Below are 17,880 nucleotides of genomic sequence, written 5' to 3'. Positions count from 1 at the left end.
ACTGGCTCTTTTTCTTCATCCCCTTCACCTTCTTTCCCATTTTACCAAGAGATAAGGTAAGAGAATGGGGAGAACCCTGGATATCAAGCCCCATGCCCCATTTCTGACCCGATCACTTCTTACTCCAATTCCACTTCAATACAATAGGCATCAATTAAGTGCCAACAAATCAACAAGTGTTTACCAAGAGCCTGCTCTGTTCAAGTCACTGCATATAGTAGTGGGGCTGCAATTGAGTGAATGATTCCATAAATGAGTATTTATCCAATACTTGCTATGCACTAGACATTTAGATAAGTGATGGTGATGCAAAGACAGAAGGGAAATAGCCCCTGTTCCCAAGGAGTAAAGGTTCAAAGAGGAGAGAAAAGACACACACATGCACACATACAAAGAGACATACAAACACACATACATACCTGATCACACATATGCCTCATATGTGTGTGTATATATATATATATATATGTATATGCATATGTATGCAAACCTGTGCATGTACCTTGGGCAGATAGGTGACACTCAGTGGATAGAGCCCTAGGCCTAGAGTCAGAAAGACTTATTTCCCTGAGTTTAAATATGACTTCAGATACTTCCTTGCTGTGTGACCCTGGACAAGTCACCCAACTCTATTTGTCTCGATTTCTTCGTCTGTAACCTGAATTGAAGAAGGAAATGGCCAACTACTCTAGTATCTTTGCCAAGAAAACTCCAAATGAGATCACATAGTCAGATATGACTGAAATGTCCAAATAACAACAGCAATGTACATAATTTACATAGATCACTTTTCTCTGTTTCTGTATCTCTCCTCTCTCTCTCAATCTTTCTCTCCCCCCCTCTCTACACACATACACTTCACAGAGCAAGGAAAAGTGGATTCAAGCTTCAAACATATATGTCAAAAAAGTCAGCTCACAGTTTTACATTTTTCACTCTAGAAAACTGGAGGGCAATATTTATAGAGAGAATATTGGTTTGCATGCTACAGGGCAGTAACAGTGGCAGTTTGAAAAGAGAGATGAGGAGATAGAGACAGAGAAAGAGAGAGAGAGGGATGTAAAAAGAATATGTGAGAGGGAGGGAAGGAGATACAAAGAAGAGAAAGGTATAAATAAGATAAATATAAAGCAGACACATATTAACCTTGGCTGAGAAGATATTTGCAATAAAGATGACCAAGAAAGGCTTCCCGGGGATACAAACACAAAGAAGAAACAATCTTTATCTATATAAAACTTCCATACTACCAGAACTGAGGGATATGACCAAATGAATAAATTCAAAGCATATACAAAGTAATTTCGAGGAAGGGGGAACTCTCAGGGCTTCTAGACTTTAGGAGGAGCTCATCAAAAAGCTCCAGCATATCTAACATGGGCAATAGAGATAGAGGGTGTAATAATAAAGAGAGCCAATTACCAGATGTTATGATAGAAGGGGAGAGAGAGTCAACTCTGGATGGTGAGAACAAGGGTCATGAAAGAAGAAAGAAAATACTTGCAGTGAAAGAACTTCCAAGTATTTTGAGATACTCTTTATCTCATGTTCTGTAAGATTGAATTTATTTTTCTTTGAACCTTGCATGTATTTGCTGAGGAGGGGGATATGCTCTTGTTTTGTTTTGTTTTGTTTTGTTTTTGAGACGGGAGTATTTTGCAGACACTGTATCTCTCTATACACAACATTTCTAAAAGCTAATTGACTGACTAATTTATATCAAATGATTATCATTAGGGAAAGCACATTGATGGGGGCTCTTGAACTATGGTATTAGACGACTTCTAGTCCCAAAAAATCAGGCTACCCCTAGAAACCTGAGGGGAGATGTAGCCCTCTTCTCTCTAGAATCAAATCTGCAAGTCTGAATGGGGCCTGGAAGAGTGAATGTCAGAGTCTGCAATACATTAGTATTGAAGCCTGTGAAGAACTTCCAGATTGATGAGGGATTAGAGGTGTTTAGCCCTCGATGGAAGAAATGGGGACTCTGGGTAAGAAATGCAAAAGCTTGCTATCAGAAGGTAGTGGATCTTTCTCTTTTTACGGTCTTTCAGTTATTTATTGGGTAATTTAGATTCTTTTGTGGGTTTGGATTGATAATGTAAGGTCACCAAAAATCTCTTGTATTTTTTTAAAATTCTGGGATTCTGGGACCTAGGATCCTATGAACAAAAATCCAAAGCTGGAAGAATCCTAGAGACCATTAGTTCTAGTTTTTTCCATTTAAAATGTGGAAATGGAGGTTTAGAGAAATTCAAGTGATTTTCCATAGGGTCACACAACTAGTGAGTGCCTCAGGCAATTTGATGAAGACGATGATGGCCATGTGACAATAACAATGATGATATCTAACATTTTAAGGTTCTCAAAGTGTTTTCCTCTTTGCAGTATCTCCAGAGGATCCCCCACAATCTTTATGCAGTTTAAATCTAAGGCTTAAGATTGCACAAAGACCTGCAGGATATGCAACATTGTCACAAATGATCCCCACAAGAGCTCCAAGAGATAGAAGTCATTATTAGCCTCATTTTATAGATGGGGACACTGAGGCAGTGAGAGGTGAAATGTTTTTTTTCTAGTGTCACCCTACTAGTAATCATCTAAGGCAAGACTTAACCGGATCCAATTGTAGTACAATATTTTATCCACTTCACAGATGCACAATGAAACTTCAGCAAATGACACAGGCTATGAAATGGATCTTTTTGTGAACAGGTCTAAACTTGAAATGCAGAGAAGCTCTTTCTTCCATGCAAGCCTCCCTTTCATCTTAACCAAACATATCCCCAAAACTATGCCCCCCAAAGCTTTCTGCCTTTGTTATTAGGGAGACTTTTTAATCAACTATTGTTCACAAGCACTTCTTGCTTGTCAGAATACAGATGGAAACTCTTAGGTTTACTTATAAAGAAGTAATTTTTTCTTTGACACATTTAAAGTTTGGACCAAATCTAAGAAGACAAAATATCATAAGAATAAAGGAGAAGTTCTAAGCTTGGAGAAGATAAAAAGAACTTTTAGAAGTACAAGATGGGGGAACCATAGCCCTTTGCCTGACATTATCTGGTGGCTTTGGTGGACAGCCCTAGAAATATAGATCTCCAGTGCCAAGAATAACAAGGGGAGTTTCTCTGGAAAACTCAAGGCCCAGGCCCAGAGTGGTAAGATTCCTACTGTATTCCAGACCACATTTGGAATATTATTCTTAGTTTTGGAAGTGGAACATTAGACATGGTACTAATGAGCTGGAAAGCTTTCTGATGATTTTGACCAAGATGGGGAAAGGAACTAAAATCATTTCATAGAAAGCATAATTGAAAGAATTGGGAGCAGGATTGGGTATTTACCCTGGAGAAGAGGATTTAAGGAAAGGTATGATAACTGTCAACAAATATTTGAAGGACTATCAAGTGATATATTATTTTTAAATGGGGACAATAATAAACTACTGGCTTCAAAGCATTATCACAAAAGCCATTGGATACAAGTAAATGGAGTGCAAAGACAGCTTTATTTCTACCTTTTTGGTTTGAAAGCCCAGCAAAATATCTGGTACATACTATGAACTGTTGTATGCTGATTGAATGGAATTGAGTCAGAAATTATTTCTAAATTTTGGAACACTATGTAAATATATTGTATTACATAGTAATGAAAACCGTACAAGGTTTCTGAGTTGAGAATTTATTGGTTTCTGAGTTGAGAATTTATTAAACGAAATTGTTTAACATCTATTAATTGTGCTAGTATAGTGCTTCCTTTTTAGTGGAAAGGCATTAATCGAATTGATGAATTAGAAAAAATTTAATCTATTGTGGGTTTGGAGAGAATAGAAGACAATGATCGAGCTTTTGCATTTGTATTGTTGGAATCTAGTACTGTTCTACCCACATAATAGATGTTTAATAAAGGTGTATTGAATTGGTTTGAATTCTTCTGGATGAACAGAGGCTGGATGGACACTTAAGGGATGGACTAGGTGATGACCACTGAGCTCCCATCCAACTCTGAAGTTGGGTGATCTGTGATCAATGATCTATGTTTTTTTCCTAATGATATCTTTTGCCCCAACGCAATATCGTACCTAGAATCTCCCTTTCCCACAAAAGTGCCTGAGCCTGCAATGGTATTTTTTTTTTTGGTTTTGTTTTGTTTTCATGATGGGGTGTTTTTGCATCTGTTTGCCCAATACACGTATGTGTTTCCTGATGGCAGATTTCATCCCAAAATGACTTTGCTGGCTTCCTCCCAAAGACACAATATCGCAAACAGATGTTACCTCTCCATTGGATATCATCCGCTGGGGAGAAATTGTTAATAAATAATTAAGAGTTGACATGACCAGGAACTAAGTTTAATTCTTTTCTCCCTCCTACATGCTTTTGTTATTTTTGGTTAGGGATTTCCATCTTGAGCCTACAGGATAAATACTGTTTTCTAAAAGAATAGGAGCAAATACAGAAATGATAATTGCATTTATAGCTGGTACTCAAAAACTAAATTTTCTGGGTGATTTCAAATAGAGACACTTGTGGGGAACTGGAAGCTGGCTGTAGCTAATAGAAATTCTCACATCTGGGTTACTTACTAGTAGTGAAAGAGTCAGTCCATGACTTGATATCATTGTAGGGAGAAGCCTTTCATTTGCCCTTTGAAAAGACCAAAACCTGACATCTGAATGGGAAACTCCTAATTAGACAATCCTGGTAGCCTAACTTACATACTTCTTCACAGCTATTCTCCTCATTAGAGAATGATGGCCATTCATGAAATGCCCTATACTGATAGGGACTAGACCTATGGATAAGGAATCTTTAATGAGGAAACTCCATCCACCCCAGGGCAGGTTGCTATCTACTCTACATCTTATAGTCAGAGAGTTGTCTAGAGCCCTTGAAAGGTTAAGGGACTTAGCTAGGGCCACATCATCAGAATATGTCAGAGGTGAAACTTAAACACAGCTTTTCCCTATTCTCTGAGAAATTGTATAATAGGGATTATTTTGGAGGTCTAGATTGGAACATGTGGCTGTAGAGGTCCTTTCAATCTGAATTTTTATGATTTTAGGAATTCTACCACTGATGTCACAATCTCCCCATGTTCTCACCAGAGATTACATTATTTTTAAAATTCAATAATTCAATTCAAGCATTTGTTATAATTCTACCATATGGCAGGCACTATGCTAGCTGGTATTGTAGAAGCCTGGATAAATGCCTATTGATTGATGGGCATTGTGGGAAAATTAGTTGGGAATATACACATATACACACTGTAAATACACAAGCATAGACATATGTTTGTATAGATATATGTTTGCATGTGTGTGTGTAAACATCTACTATATATATATATATATATATATATAAACACACACATACACATATAGATGCTGTGTGCATGCATATTCCCTATAACATTTCCCACAATGCCTATCAATCAATCAATAGGCATTTATCTAAGCATCAAAGATCCATCAGGCTCTGTGTTGGCATGACGCTAGGCACGTAGGAAGAGTAAAATGAAAACTTATTCAGTGACATGTTAACTCCCTTTAGAACAAGCTTGGTCCTATTGATATTTCTTGATAATATAAGAACTCATTTTTGCAGAGTGTTCTGAATTGTGTAAACCATTTCTTCTTCAGGTCCATTGAAAAAGCATGTGAAAGTTCACACTATATCTGGCACTGTCCTAGACACTGGGACTACACATCCAAAATGAGGAAGTTTGGGAACTCGAATCACTTACATTCCATGTCAGTAATGTTAGAAAGTGTGTAGTATAACTATTACTGTTCGTTCCCATTTTACTGATGAGGGAACTGAGGCTCTGAGAATTCCACGAACTGCAAGATTTAGAATGAGAATGAACCTTAGAGATCATCTCCTCTAACCCTGTCATTTTACATCTGAGAAAACTAAAGATAAAAAAGGTAAAGTAATTGATTCAAGGTCTCCCTGGCAGTATAGGGCAGAGTGACGATTTCCTGGTAACTTTCCCATGATCACATAGTTAAGTAGCATTTGAATCTGCAATTGAGCCAAGGCTTCCAGGTGCCAGGGTCAAGGATATATCTAACAGCCTTTTTGAACTAATAGGTCAGTCAATAAACATTACTACCAGGGCCAGCTAGGTGACTCAGTGGGTTGAGAGCCGGGCCCAGAGATGGTAGGTCTTGGGTTCAAATTTGGTCTCAGACACTTCCTAGTTGTGTGACGCTGGGTAAATCACTTAAACCTCATTGCCTGGACCTGACCACTCTTCTGCCTTGGAACCGATACAGAATAATGATTCTATGACCAAAGGTAAGGGTTTTAAAAATAAAATAAACATGACTACTTTTTTATGCTGAGTGCTCTGCTAAACCTTAAGGGTACAAAAATAGCAAAAAAGTCTTTGCCTTCACAATGTAATGGAAAAGCTCATTTCAAATGATAATTGACCGAATTAAATTCTAGTCCTTAGCAGTAGTCACCTAATTGTTGTTAGTTCTTTATTTTGAAGAGGATCAATGACGTCACACTATGGTGATGTCTTGACTGGGGCATGAATTAGATTTAAGTGAGGCAGAGTTGCACAGAGTCATCAGCCTCACTCTTTCAGAGTCATTCAAGTCCAGTGGCAAAAAAAAAAAAGTCAGAATGACTGGCAATGGCCAATGATGCACTCAATGACTTTGTCATCTAATATGTCTGACCAAATGCTTAGTGCTTCAAAGCACATTCTTCAGTCACCTTCATAATTATTGGAATAAATCATTCTCATCTGTACATTGTGCCAGGGAAATTCTTCACATGCCTTGGGTCTCTAACTCAAGGAAGGATTTAAAGCCTATTGGTTTCCCTCAATGTGGTTTAGCCCATCTGCCAAGATGGTTTTATATGTGTGTGACCTCTGTGTACGTGCCAGCTCCTTGGAGCCAGAGATGAGCGTTGGGTGAAATGCAGACACAAAAGCCCTGAAAAGGGCTCAGCAAGCCCTCATAGCAAAGTATTGGTCCTCTTTGAACATCTCATACATATTAATATGGTTTCTAAAAAGATAACTAAGGAAATGATCAAGTAATATGAATATGTCACCCTACCAGCTTATGAACTCTATGACAATATAGACAGTGTATTATCCACATTAGACTGTTATGTGTTTAAATCAATGCTCCAAGGATAGCAGGTGCTTAATACATGTTTGTTGGATAGAATTACCAATGTTTTTTAATGATATAGAAAAGTCTTTCAATCTAAAAAGACAAATCTTTTCCCCATGGAAGTTGTTTTTCCCTTTCCCCTTCAGGACAGTATACTATTCCTTTCCCCTTAGCTCTTTAGAGACCATGGTGTGCCAATCAATACAATTCAATTCCTTAAGCATTTATTTATTGCATAGCAGCTAGGTGTAAGGCACTGTGCTAAATGTTGGAGGTATAAAGGGAAAAGTTCAAATCAAAAAAAAAATTTACATTATACTGTGGAGATAATACATATGAGCAGAGAGTTTTAAAATAAGAGAATTTTGAGAGGGAGAAATATTAATACGTGAGAAAATCATGAAAGGCTTCTCTTAGGAGAGATCAATGAACTGATTCTAGAAAGACATAAAAGGAATCAGTCAAGAAGCATTTATTAAATGCTTATAGTGTGCGACACCATATTAAATTGTGGGAATACCACAAAAGGAAAAAAGAAAATTATCTAAGAAATAGCACATAAGAAGTAGAGATAAAGGACTGTTCAAAGAGAGATATTCTATTTTTTTCTGCTACCTTTTCCCATCCTCTCAGGAAGTATGTAAGTAAGAATGTTTTTTTAAAGTTTGATGAGGAAACTGACCAGTGAGAGCCATCACTCAAGGCATTCATTGTATGTCTCAGCCTGGTTCCATTCTGCAAGCCTCCTTCTTTTCATGAGTAACGAGGGGCCCTTCTCCCCACTTATAGCATGAACAGGTATATCCTAACAGTGAGATGACAAACAGTCTTTTAATGGGCTGCTGATCCAGAACAAAATACAAAATATTCAAGCAACTAGTCTCTCTATTCCCTAATGTTTTTTTTAAACCCTTGTACTCTGGTGTATTGTCTCATAGGTGGAAGATTGGTAAGGGTGGGCAATGGGGGTCGAGTGACTTGCCCAGGGTCACACAGCTGGGAAGTGGCTGAGGCCGGGTTTGAACCTAGGACCTCCTGTCTCTAGGCCTGACTCTCACTCCACTGAGCTACCCAGCTGCCCCCTCCCTAATGGTTTTTGAGGAGGAGGAATTACTATAAATCTAGGGCAGGAAGTAAAGGGCAGCATCTTTGGATTTCTTATCTGCCCATGCACATAATTCTTCTTTTTCTGGTATATTTCTTCTTTTCTGATCTTAGATAAACAAATATCTTGAGATGGTAGTGCTTAGGAAAGCAAAGAGGCCATCAAAACCATTTCAGGTTCCAAAGACAATAAGTCTCAGAGCTGGTGGAAGCATTAGTTGAGTAAGGTGAGGAGATCATTGTAGAAATTCTGAAGAGTGACTTTCTTGACTCATCACTGCAAGGAACTAGTCCACTGAAGCAAGAAAGTCTACACAAAGGAATCAGTCAACAAGCATTTATTAAATGTTTACAGTGTGTGTCCATATTAAGTTGTATTATTAAGAAGTGAATTCCTGAAATTGAGAAAAAGAGTCAACTCTCCCAAGGGATTAAATGGGTTTGTGGAGGGAAGATGTCATCTCATGGTGTGGAGGTGCGGAGGTGGAGGGCTTCATTATACCTTCGCAGGAGATATGCAAAGAAAATTTATGTCAATTAATTGATCTTGGGTAAATGCTAACTGCCTAAATGATTTTGGAAAGCACATTACTGAGGGGTCAATTGTTTTAACCATATTAGAATCTCCATATCCTTTATGTTCTCCCCCTAAAACCATGAAATGAATAGTCAATCCACTGAGGACGCAATCTACCAATGAGAGTAATGATTGGGACAATGAACCCACAGATGGTGCTATGCATTCATTTACTTTGGATAGACTGATGAAATAAATATGCTTTCAAATATTATCTGAGATATTCCCTTTCCAGGATACCCAAAAATGGGGTCCTAGAACAATGAGGCAGTTCTTGTTGAAACAGATGGACTTAATATCACCTTAAACAAGGCTGATTAATTTGGATATTCCTGATCCCACTTTTGAGGTAAATGGTGTGTATGTGTGTATGTGTCTGTGTGATTATGTGTGTATTTGTGCATGTCCCCTCTTTTCATCTTAAAGATTAATCAATAAGTGATTCAATCAACAAGAATTTACTAAATCCCTAGAGAGTGACTGGAATTATGCTATCCACTGAAGTTCCAATGACAAAATCAAAATAATGCCAAACCTCAAACAGGCACATCTTTTACTGGGAGAAGAATGAAATAACACTACTGTCAGACATGGTCCAATAAGATTACATTCAAGAAAGAGAACAGCTGAGAAGTAAATGCTCACAAATCTCAGGTGGTAAGGAGCAGAAAAGCAGTTTGATCTATTTTCATTCAGTTTGATATTTATAAGAACTGTGCCTTGATGATAGCAACATCCAGTAGATTTGCTCCTATATTCATGTTTCTTTATCTAAACGGAAGCTGTTACCTTTTGTGCCTTCCAAAACTTAGAATGTTAGCTCACTGAGAATATGGACTATGTTATTTTTCCTCTCATTTAAAAGAAAATTCTCAGTGCCTAAAACAGTATCTGGTATGGATTAGGTACTCAACGAATGCTTACTGATTCTTCCTCATAGCACCCACGAATAGTGCATACTCAAGTGCTTCAAAGCACAACAACTCAGTCATTTAGAGTTTATGACTCTAAAAAATATAATTGATTTAGAGATAAAGGATAATTTAGATGTCAACTTTTCAATCTCTCTCTTTATAGATCTCTTTACCTGAAGTGGTAATGAAGTGACTTGTCTGATATTACATTGAGGCTAAGGACCCTAGAGCAAATATTTGAACCCAAGACTTCTGGCTGAAAATCTAGCCTTCTGCCCAATATACTATCTCTTGACTATGATTAATCTGCAAAAATGTTGTCAAAGTCCTAAACTAACAAGCCCTCTGTCAAGGAGCCCTATATGAGAAAGGATTCCTTGTGATGGGAAACCAACAAAAATGACCAAGTCAATTCCTTCAAATGTCAAGATTCACCATTCTTCAAGCAGAAGTTGGCTGACATATGAGGTGTAATGAAATAATAAGTCTTTTGAGGATTTTGGCTAAACTAAATGCCTCTTGAAATACCTTCAAACTCTAAAATTCTGGCATTATCATTTATAAATTCTCTTCTTTGTTACTTCTTTTCATTTCTTCTTGTTCTATTCCTGGAAAGAAAGAACTCTCTTCCACAAAGTAACTTTTCAAACAGTTGATGCTAGATATCAAATCACTTCAAATGTCATTTCCTTTCCTCTTTAATCCCTCTGTCTTCTCTTTAGTATGAAGATCTACAGAACTTTAAACTGTTCTAAAAGTAACACACTCTAAATAATTAGTGTCCTTCTTAAATTGTGGCTCCCAGAAATATTCCAGAAATGATGAAGATAAAGGAGAGAAGGATTGTCACTTGCTCATTCCTAGAGGAATTAAAAAAGGTATTACATCTAGAGGAAATGTCATGAAAAAAAAACAATGCAAAGAGCATAGGGTTTCCTCAGGGAAGAGTGAGCTTATATATTCTGTGGGGACATATCAGCAGGAATTAAACAATCCATTTAACTTGTGAAACATATGATCTTGGAACAATAGGAATAGGCAGTTAACAATACTGTCAAGGTGAGGGGACAAGATCAAAGAGCCACAGGATTAGATCTGGAAGTGACTTCAGAAGTCATCTTTCATTTTATAAGGAAACTGAGCCCTCTGAAAATTATAAAACTTTCTCAAGCTAGTAAATGGAAGGGTTCACATTTGAATCTCTGTTCATTAAGTAGTAATTGAGAGCACTTTGCACAGTTCTGTTCTACTCTGTGCCCAAGTAGATGAACAAAATATACACCAGATTCAAGGTCAATGTGACATCACATCATCAAACTCTTAAGAAGTCAAAAACAAAAGTATTTAGACTTGGAAGAGCTGTCAGAGGTCATCTACTCTAACTTCTTCACAAAACTTATCTCTTTCTCTCTTTCTTTTTACTTTAGAAAACTCATCTCTAATGGAAAATCAAGTGCCTTGCTCAAGGTCACATTGTTGGTAAATGGAAGGACTGATATTTGAAGTCACATTAATTGACTTCAAATTCAAAGTGCCTTCCACAATAGCATGCCATTCCAATTGTACCCATTTAGGTTAAAACTATATAATAAATACTTTCAGAACCAAGATCAATATGGAATCCCAGTTTTTCAAGCCCTTGAAATTCAGACAAAATATTAGATTTTATAACTTTTCTATATGTGGATTCTTCTTCCTTTTCCCTGATGAACATTATCCTTCCCATTTATTTTGGGCTCCTTTTGCTTCTGGTAATTGTCATTGTATACTAACGTGTCTGGAACTCAGCTGTCATATGTATAATGAAAAATTATACTTGAGATAATGGATGGGGACAGGCAGATCACCAAGTTATACATCAATCATTAGGGCTTTATGGTTATGTTTGTGGTGCTTTGTAATGAGATTAGACCTTGGAGATTGATGGAGAAGTTGGTCATCCATCTCAGAGTTTGGGCAAAGTTTCATTAGACCAAGCCAAATCAAACAAGGAATGCTGTCTATTGCTTAATAATAATAATAATAAATACACACCTGAACTCTGCCTATATGCATATGTAAAGGACATGTAGACTAGGGGAAATGAAAAAAAACACCTGGTTATTAAGATAAAAGGCAGAAAGTTTCTTAATATTTAAACCCTAAATCTATGTTTACTCTGTTTTTATATGCAAAGAGAAGGCATGAGAAATCATGCATTAGATAAGCAATTACCTTTTAATGTAAAGCTGCCAATCATATGGCAACAACAGGAGATGGATGCTTATGAGAATACAGAAGATTAAATATCAATCTATACTTCCCCATTTTCCAGAAGAAGGTAGGCTTCTTAGAACACAGTAGTACAGTGAATAGAACACTAAACCGAGAGTAAGAAAGACATGAGTTGAAATCTAGCTTCAGAATTAATGTGTGGCCCTGGTCAAAACACTTAATCTTTAATTTCCTCACTTTCTTCATCTGTACAATGGAGATAATAACACTACCTACCTTCAGAGTTGTTAAGAAGTTTAAAGGACATAGTAACTGCAAAACTCTTAGCAGAGTGCCTGGCAAATAGTGAGTGCCATATAAATATTAGTTGCTATTGTTATTAAAATATTTAGCCTAGTACTTGGCACATGAGGAGTTATATAAATATTAGTTGTTAATTATTATTATCAGTAGTTGAAGTAGTAGTATTGTAATAGTAGTAGCAGCAGCAGCAGCAGCAGTAGCAGTAGCAGTGGTAGTAGTGGTGGTAGTGGTGGTAGTGGTGGTAGTGGTAGTGGTAGTGGTAGTGGTAGTAGTAGTAGTAGTAGTAGTAGTAGTAGTAGTAGTAGTAGTAGTAGTAGTAGTAGTAGTAGTAGTAGTAGTAGTAGTAGTAGTCAGTCAATTATGCTATCCCTGTTATCAGGACACTGTGATAATGAGATTAAACCTACTACCCTGGTCATCTTTAGATTTATTCACCAAATGTGAAAACATCACCACTTAATTCACAAGTTGGGAAGTCTTTAATCCACGTGTGCAAGAGTAGGTGATGAATCAGAATTGACTGACTGCCCCTTGGACAGTCCTAAGCAAAGTGTCTATTGTGATTGGACATATAAACTAAGAGGAAGACACAGGAAGTGATGAAAAAGAAGTGCTTTTAAAAGGCAGTAAACAACTTCCTATGAGGCAGTTCTTATTCTTTTCCTGGAGCTGGAGGTTCAATTTGTAGACAGTGCTTGCTGGACCTGGGACCTGAGACCTGAGATCTTGGTGAGACAATTTTTAAATCTCTCCCTTAGAAATATAGTTGATGAGTGAAAAAGGCTGCCTCCTTTAACCTCCCTGAAGGTACTAGCCTCCAAAGGGGCCTTTGCTTAGGAGGAACCCTTGTGGCTAAAACCCTTGTTAATTGACTTTAGTCTCTCAGGCTGGAACCTCTGAAGCCCTGCAAGTGTAAAGCCAAGGATTGCGTACATAGTCTAGTTCTTTAAGCTAGATCTCTTACACTATGCTTTTCTCATCTCTCTTCTTTCACTCTCTCCTATATTTTATAAATAAATTACTAAAATCATTTTAGAACTGATAATTATTTAACTTTTGCCTTAATCCCTTTTAATATTCAAACAAACCAAACATATTTTTTTTTCCTTTTTTACAACACTTATCAAATGAGATTCAATTCATTTCACTCAATTCATTCATCAGCCATCTACTATTATATGTCCAGGTCCTAGAACAGTATTCTGTATTGTGTACATGTTTGATAAATGCACATTGAACTAAAATGAATCTCATTAAAGAAGTGATAATGATATAATGGTTGGAATGCTGAACTATGAATCAGGAAGATATTAGATGAAACTATACATGTCATACTTATGTAATGGGTAAAGCACATAACCTTCCTGCCTTTGAGTTTCCTTATGTTTGTAATGCAGGGTTTATGCAAGATCTCTTGCATTTGCAAAATTACCCTAGGCAATAGGGTAATCCTGTCAGTTAGGAGAATGGAACTCTGGCCTGGTAGGTGCCAGTCCCAGGAGATGACAGTTTGAGCTGGGACTATAAAAACCCCTGCAGAACCAACCTGGGGGCTCTGATTTCCTTGACTTCACCCAGACACCCAGCTACCCCTGACTTCCCCTTGGGGACCCCGGGAGGTTGAAGGAAGGTTGAAGGGAGGTAGAAGGGAGGTAGAAGGGAGGTTTGGGTTGTAGAAAGTGGGCAGGATTTAGATTAGGGCAGTCTAGTGACAGGGACACCCCTAAATCAATTCATCAACTATATCTGTCTAGCTGGTGGATCAAACAACATCAGGGCAGTGTTAAACTATCTCTGGCTGAGGGATGGTTCCCTTAGCCTGATCTTACCTTCAAGGTCCATAGCTAACACTTGCCAGTCATCCCTAGGAACAGCCTCTCAAGAGCCCTAAACCCTCTTACCTCAGTTTTCCCTTCCGTGTTAAAATAAAACCCCTAGCCTTAAACTGAGAGTTTCTATAATTATTATAACATCATCTTGGGCTAAAGGGCTGAGGAGAGGGGAGAATAGCAACCACTTGACTTTAAAGGAAGTACTGGGCAAGCATCCATTGTATCTGGGAAGTGTGTGAACTTCACTTCCTGTTGAGTTCTGCTTTCACTCTAGCAGGGAGGGGTCCCTCACTCTCTAGTTTAAAGGAGCCTATAGGTAGCAGGGAGACTGACTGGGCATCACAGCTCAGGCTAGACATCACTGACAGTCTCAAATCACCAGTTACTGCAGATACAGGCTCCCAGGCAAAGGTGACTCACTTGTACCACCAGCTCCTCTATTATCATCCACGATATCCACTTATTACATCTTTAAAATGGAGATATGGCTGAGAAAATAGGAAAACAGTATGGGAGAGATCAGGTTTAGATCAACATCTCACACCCAATCACAAGATAAATTCAGAATGGATAAATAACTTAAATATAAGGAGGGAAATTACAAGTAAATTAGGTGAAGATAGAATAATATACTTGTCAGATCTATGGGAAAGAGAAGAATTAAAGACAAAGCAAGAGACAGAGAACATTAGAAGATGTAAAATCAATGATCTCTATTATATTAAATTTAATTTTTTTTTGTACAAACAAAACCAATGCAGCCTAAATTAGAAGGTAAGCAACAAACTTGGAAAACAATTATAACAAAAATCTCTGACAAAGGTCTAATTTTTCAAATTTTTAAGGAACAAAGTAAATGTGCAAAAAATCAAGCCATTCCCCAACTGGCAAATGGTCAAAGGACATGTGTAGTCAGTTTTTAGATGAAGAAATCAAAACTATCAATAATCCTTCCCAATTATAGAAATGGAAATCAGAACAACTTTGAGGTACCACTTCACACATAGTGGATTGGCCAATATGGCAGCAAAGGAAAGTAATAAATGTTGGAGGGGATGTTGCAAAATTGGGACACTAATTCACTCTTGGTAGAATTGTAAATTGATCCAACCATTCTGGATGGCAATTTGGAACTATGCCCAGAGCTTTAAAAAATGCAGACCCTTTGATCCAGCAATACCAAAGTAGGTTTGCACCCTAAAGAAATAATAATGAAAAATGTTTGTACAAAAATATTCATAGCTGTATTGTGCGTGGTGGCAAAAAATTTGGAAAATGAGGGAGTATTCCTTGATTGGGGAATGACTGAATGAACAAATTGTTTTATATGATGATGATGGAATATTACTGTGTTGTAAGGAATGATGAACTGGAGGATTTTTATATGAACTTGAAGAATCTCCAGGAACTGATGCAGAGTGAAATGAGTAGAACCAAGAGAAAATTATACAGAGAAAGTGAAATATTGTGGAACGATGCAATGTAGACTTTGCTAATATAAGATAATCCCAAGGGATTTATGAGAAAGAATGCTGTCCACATCAAGAGAAAGAACTGAAGGAGTAGAAACACAGAAGAAAAACAAATGACCAATCATTTGTTTATATGGATATATGATTGGGGGTTTTGATTTCAAAAGATTGCTCTATTGCCAAAATACATAATATGGAAATAGGTATAAGAGATAAAATCTGTATAACCCAGTGGAAGTGCTTATTGGATCCAGGAGAGAGGAAGGAAGAAAGGAGGGAAAGAAAATGAAATATGGAAACATGGAAAAATATTTTTAAATAAATGAAAGTGAAATAAATAAAACAGAGATATAAATATTAGAAATTTTGACTCTGAGAAATGCAAATTAAAACAACTCTGAGGTACCACCTCACACCTAGCAGATCAGCCAATATCAGAGCAAAGGAAAGTGATAAATGTTGGAGGGGATGTGACAAAATTGGGATACTAATACTGCTGGTGGAGTTGTGAATTGGTCCAACCATTCTGAGGGCAATTTGGAACTATGCACAAAGGCCTTAAAAGAATGCCTGCCCTGGGGGCAGCTGGGTAGCTCAGTGGAGTTAGAGTCAGGCCTAGAGACAGGAAGTCCTAGGTTCAAACCTGGCCTCAGCCCAGCTGTGTGACCCTGGGCAAGTCACTTGACCCCCATTGCCCACCAATGAGACAATACACTGAAGTACAAGGGTTTATAAAAAAAAAAAAAAAAAAAAAAAAACCTAAAAAAAAAAAAAAAAAAAAAAAAAAGAATGCCTGCCCTTTGATCCAGCTGTACCACTGCTAGGTTTTACACCAAAGAGAAAATAAGGAAAAAGACTTGTACAAAAAACATTTTTAGCAGCACTCTTTGTGGTAGCAAAAAATTGGAAAATAAGGGGGTGTCCATTGATTGGGGAATGGCTGAATAAATTGTAGTATCTGATGGTGATGGAATATTATTATGCTAAAAAGAATAATGAACTGAAGGGATTCCATGTGAACTGGAAAAACCCCTAGGAACTGATGAAGAGCGAAAGGAGTAGAACCAGGAGAACATTGTACAAAGGGACACATACACTGTGGCACAATTGAATGTAATAGACTTTTCTACTAGCAGCAATGCAATGGCCCAGGACAATCCAAAGGAAATTATGAGAAAGAATGCTAAACAAACAAACAAACAATTGCTATCCACATCCAGAGAAAGGATTATAGAACCAGAAGTGTATTAGAAAAATATATGATTGACCACTTAGTTCAACAGGGATGTGATTAGGGTTGTGATGTTAAAGAATTGCTCTACTGCAAATATGAATAACATGGAAATGGGTTTTGAACAACGATACATGGATAAACGAGTGGAACTTTTTGTTGACTTTGGGAGGTAGAGGAGAAAGGAGTTGGATCATAAATCATATATCCACGGGAAAATATTCTAAATAAAAATTAAAATTAAAAAATTAAAAACAAAAATTTTGACTCCGAGACATAGATATTGTACAGTAGAGAGAGAATTGCCCTCAGTATCAGGAAGTCCAGGATTCAAGACCCAAACTCTGATATCTACTGACTTTGAGCATATCACAACCACTTGGTGCTCCAGGAAAATCTCTAAAGCTATCCATTGGGGAAAAGTTGCTGATATACATTGACAGAGGAACTTCCTTGTCAGAGAATTCTTCAGATTAGAAACATAATAGGCCAAGTCTCTAATTTCTCACTTTATAACATGCAAGCATTTATTAAGTGCATATATTTGTTGGCAACAAGCTAAGCAGTGAGGATATAGTAACAAGAGCAAAAAATTTCCTGCCCTCAAGGAATTTACATTCTAACAGAGAATAGATAGATAGATAGATAGATAGATAGATAGATAGATAGATAGATAAAGAATTAGATATGTAGACAGGTGATATAGATATCAGTAGAGGTTAGATATATAAGTGATTTATCTTAGCTATCTAAATAATATCATATTAGAAAAATGATGGATGTTAGCTATTTAATTAGAAGTGTTAGCTATATAAATAAATAGATGATATATAAATGATAGTGATAGATAATTGATAGATAGATGAGTAAAGGTAATTTTGGGAAGAAATCAGAAAGGTAATTTTAGGGAGATCAGAAGGGGGATCAAGAAAGAGCTTCATATGGAAGATGATGTTTGAATTTAATCTTGAAAGAAACTAGAGATTCCAAGAGGAGTTAAGTGATTTGCAAAACTCAGGGCAGTATAAAAATGTGAATTATTACTAAAAGCTACTCGAATGTTAGTTATTATTATTACAATTCTCC

At 37.1% G+C, this 17,880-nt stretch overlaps 1 protein-coding gene across 1 annotated transcript in view; it reads right to left on the bottom strand.

Annotated features, from left to right (window-relative positions):
* The window catches only part of AJAP1 (adherens junctions associated protein 1), a 201,115-nt gene that overhangs the window by 6,726 nt on the left and 176,509 nt on the right, over nt 1-17,880 (bottom strand). The window lies entirely within an intron of this gene.

This window comes from Gracilinanus agilis, chromosome 3, assembly GCF_016433145.1.
Source record: "Gracilinanus agilis isolate LMUSP501 chromosome 3, AgileGrace, whole genome shotgun sequence".
Lineage (NCBI taxonomy): Eukaryota > Metazoa > Chordata > Mammalia > Didelphimorphia > Didelphidae > Gracilinanus > Gracilinanus agilis.
Note: the sequence above shows the minus strand (reverse complement) of the source record. Positions and strands in the feature narration are given on the sequence as shown.